This window comes from Carassius carassius, chromosome 8 (genome assembly GCF_963082965.1).
Source record: "Carassius carassius chromosome 8, fCarCar2.1, whole genome shotgun sequence".
NCBI classification, from domain to species: domain Eukaryota; kingdom Metazoa; phylum Chordata; class Actinopteri; order Cypriniformes; family Cyprinidae; genus Carassius; species Carassius carassius.
The window spans coordinates 26156063-26161085 of record NC_081762.1 but is presented as its reverse complement, the minus strand read 5'-3'; positions in this window follow the sequence as shown (position 1 = coordinate 26161085).

Sequence of the window (5023 nt, the reverse complement as noted above, 5' to 3'; positions counted from 1 at the left end):
CAGGATAGTCTGCGCATGACCTGATGTTTTTTCCGGACCCAGAAGGTGAGATGAACATCACAGGGCGCTAAACTCTCCTGCAGGGTGTGTTTCATTCATACTCGAAGCCGGAGGGCGCTCTCGCGCTGATAGCCGTAACCAGGAATTTCCTAATATGGGCAACAGCGTCCGGCTATCGCTGTATTTTCCATAGACAGTAAAAGAAATGGACACAGCGACCCCATGGGAACTCAATTAGCCTTTCGCCGAGCCCCGCCCCCCTTAGTTACTGTTGCTACTTCCAACAAACAAATGGTCAAACACGACCAGCGCGACAGATTGCCATGACGAGAAGAGGTATACCCGTGCGTGTCAGTGACCTTTTTTGGAGTAATACCTCCGCGATATCCTCCAGATTGAGGCAAAAGGTAATCCCGTGGTATTGCCGTGGAGGGAAAAAAAGCGAAATCTAAGAAACACCATGACCTGTACCTCAAATGCAACCAGCACAGCATTGTGTACCAGTTGTGTACTTTCCACTGCCGGGAAAGTTCTCTTTCATATGTTATGGTCTATTATTGTCTATTGCGAGTAGCTATTTTTATTATTATCTTGGTGAGTAAAGGTTTTAAAAATGATAACTAAATACTAATTGAGTCTTAAATGCATAATGTAGACATATAGGCTAGCCTATATAGGCTAATGTTGGCATTATTCTTTTATTAAATTTCAGCTGCTATGGCGAAGCAATTAAGTCTTTATCTTAATCAATTTCGTTATTGCCAAATACCCATCTTAATTTACAATTTATCTTAATTAAATTTTTTAAGAAAGACTCGTTTTTATTGGTGCGTTGGCCTATTTATAGGCTAAATGAGTCTATACCTAGGGCTATTTAGAGTTCTGAGATGTTACGATGTCACAGAGGACTTATTTTATTTCTTTGTTCAAACTTCCAAGTGGCCTATTACGTTAGTCATGTATATATTATGTTAAAACATGTATAAATGACTCTTCTTGACAAAAGGCAAAAGAGCTGTGTGCGTACTGCGTACGTACATTTGAATAATGTCGGGCTGTAAACGGGTTTGGGCTTTTAAAAAGCTGTCAATCAAAATGTACTTGTCTGGCTCGGGCCGAAATCTGTCGGGCTCGGGTCCTGTCACAGCTCTATTCTAGTGTCCGATTTACAAACGCCGTGGGCGCACCGCTTCACCATCTTGCTTGGAGTCAAAGTTTGTCGGAACTGCCTCACATAGTTACGGTTGCTATGATGTGTGATTGGACAATGGCCGTTTTGGGGGAGGGGCCGGCGAAAGGCTAATTGAGACAAGTGAAGCCCATTTTTAGCGATTTTTAGCACTTCCGTTTCTGACGCGCAGACTCAAACTAAGCTTGAGCCCTTTATACATTGTCGTGTATCTTTAGAAATAAATAATGGACAAATGGAGTCTTTTAACACCTCAGATGTAAAGTTATTCGCTGTCAAAGTGACGCCAAAATGAATGGGTCAATGGGATGCTAACGCAAGTGAAGTTCTGCTACAAGATGGCGGCACGCGGCCGACTTCAACTTCCGGTCGACTTCCTTCCCGCCTGGTATTTTCACAGACACCAGAAACGTTTGGAAACACGAAGACATTCGATTGTGACAAGATATGGTTTATTTGTTTTTCAAGTCATATCCAGGTAGCCTAATAAATGAAGTAGCCTACGGTATATGAACAATGCAGTGCTAATTGACATAGGCCTAGCATTAATTACAGTATAGAAACTATTCTGCTTCATGTGATTGTAGAAAAAAGTGTTTGTAGTATATACACAAATCATTAGCCTATTATTGGTTATTGTCCAGCAGTTATAGATTTCTAAGCCAATTAAAAGCTAGAAGTTAGAGAAAAATGAAAGTTGCCTATAATAGCCACAACCACTTTTTAAACAGTAAGATTGTTAGTTTTTTAAAGAAGTCTGTTCTATCAACCAAGCCTGCATTTATTTGATCCAAAGTACAGCAATACTTTAACATTTTGAAATTTTTCACTAGGACTTTTAAAGTAACGGTTTTCTACTAGAGTATATTTTCAAATATAATTTATTGTGATTTCAAAGCTACATTTTTAGCATCATTACTCCAGTCACACAGTCCTTCGAAATCATTCTGATATTCTGATTTGCTGTTCAAAAAACATTTATTATGATGGTTTTGAAAACAACCAAATATATTTTTTCTGGTTTCTGTGATAAATAGAAAGTTCAGAAGAACAGCATTTATCTGAAATATAAATATTTTGTAACATTATGTCTTTATCATCATCCTTTCTAAATAAAAGTATTAATTTCTATAATCTCTTTTTCAAAAAAATAAAATTATAGCTATTGAATGGTATAGTATGTTATAAAAGCTTTTGATTTCAGATCAATTCTGATCTTTGGATCTTTCTGTTCATCAGAGAATCCTGAAAAATGTACTCAACCATTTTAAATATTGATAATAATGATTTAAAAGGGTTTCTTGAGCAGTAAATCATCATATTAGAATAATTTCTGAAGATCATGTGACACTGAAGACTGCAGTAATGATGCTAAAAATTCAGCTTTGATCACAGGAATAAATTACATTTTAAAAGACATTCAAATAGAAAGCAGTTATTTTAAATAGTAAAACTATTTCACAACATTACTGCTTATGCTGTACTTTGGATCAAATAAATGCAGGTCTGGTGAGCAGAAGAGAATTTATATAACATTAAAAATCTTACTGTTCAAAAACTGTTGACTGGTAAGGTTATATAGATTACAGAAATGTTGTATTGTAAAGTTATATATATATATATATTTTATTCCTGTCCCCCTCTCTTCTGAAATGATGGCTACGCCTGGTATTTTCTCATTAGAGCCCACGTCTAAGTCTCTATGGTATTTTTGATGTATCAATCTGTAATTTTTGGCCCAATTTATCTCTCTGTAAGCAGCTGAATGGTCGCTCTTTACCTGAGAGCCTCATTCTTACCGGCGTCGAGAGTGGAAATGAGCTTATGATATTTCGCTGTCTGTCTCCTCCTGCAGCTCTTTGGTTCACAGAAGCCCGTCGGTTTTTCCCTGGAGAGCTACAGTTAATGACATCCCTCAGTCTCGTTACATAACAGCCATGATATCAGAGCCACCCGTTATATAATCGTGAAGAATTCCTAGTCTTTCATCATGTGATTTTGACAGGCTGATTACTAACCCTCGTTAGCATACAGGCAAATATAGGCTAGTAGGGCTGTGAATCTTTGGCAAGGCAGCAATTCGATTCGATTAAGATTCATAGGTTTTCGATTCGATTCAAGAACGATTTTTGCACATTTAGAAAGATTCGATTCGATTCACAATTAAATTCGATTCGATTCGATTACAACGATTTGATTCTGCATTCTTTAAGTGCATTCACGGGATTATTTAAATGCTTTTACTAAATTCTTTAAATGCTTAGTCAGGGGGCAAATTACAGTAGCATTTATGGTTAGAGCACCATAGGCTAGAAAAAAGAAAAAAAAAAAAACTTTTGTCCATTGTTAAATGCTAGTTTAATGATGCGACATGGCATACGTAAAAATGTATGTAAGCCAAGTTTTTAAAAGTTTTTATAAGTTTTTTATAGAGTATTATGTATAAGCTAACATTTTGTCACACCAGGGGCGTAGCCATAATTTCAGAAGTGACAGAAATGTCAAATACAATCATTTTATGTATGTAGCCTATATAATAATAATAATTATTATTATTATTTTTTTTTTTACAAGGAATTATCTTCTTTTTTAATTACTTTTAATTAGCTGTAATAAATCAAATACACTGCTGGACAATAATCAATCATTTGTAATCGATATTTTTTCCTAATGGCAATTTTATGATTGTTTTATATACTAGGCTACATTTAATTAGCAATTATTTAAATTTTCTGCACAGAATAAGGTAGAAAATATACTTTATAGTTTCTGTACTGTAATAAATGTCAATTAGCACTGCATCATTCATAAATTGTTTGTGTTTTTTTTTTAGTTTCATCAGTTCATTCTGCTTTTATTCAGTTTAGCTGCAGATATAGCCTGGCACGTCTATGAGAGCGAGATCGCTTCTCTTTCAGTGTAAAAACGTCTTCATCTCTATTTAACTTTTCCTCTCCATCAGCGAATGATTCTGAGAGAAAACGCGCCAGATGTCTGTTTGCTAATGAAACAAACGCTACTTTCATGCATCTGATTATCAGATAAATCTCGCGCTCTTATTTCAAGGTCGTTGTTAATGCTGTGGTTAATTTTAAAAGTTTCCTTAGTATATTCGGTTCATCCGCATTGTTTAAATACATTTATCATTCAGTGGAACTGTGCGTATGATTTAGACACTTACATTTCTGCTCCGTCCATGCAATAAACACAGCTGTCGACGGCTCCGGTAACTCCGTCGGTAAGATGCAGAGAGCCATTGACAAACTACAGAAAAGTAAAACTACTTCACGTTAGCATTACTGGCCACGAGTCCTATAGATCACACGTCAGCTGCGTCAGAGACGAACGGAGCGCGAGCGCAATCCTGTGACAGTCTCAGGCGGTAAACAGTGGAGCGCGTGAAGGACAGATAAGAGGCACGATTCACGAACACTCTTCAAAGTCTCCATTAATTCGTGCGTGTAGTAATTTAATGTGTATACATTTTGAAATCATTGAATCGTTATAGAAATCGCGATTCATTCGATTCTTAGCATTTTGAATCGATTGCTGTCCAAGATCGGCGATTCACGATTCAAAAATCATGTTTCAAGATCGATGCATATGAATCGACAGGGTTTGTAATCGATGCATCGAGAAAACGAGTGAATCGTTACACCCCTAGCTACAGTGCGTCTGCTCGAGCACATGACTGTCAGAGGACAGTTCAGTCACAGCAGCAGCAAACACAGTGCTGCGATTATCATTTACACACATGTAAACAACTCTGTTTATCCGCGAGGATGATAGATTACCAAAACAGAGCGCTTCGAGGCGAGCAAGCCTTTAGACCGT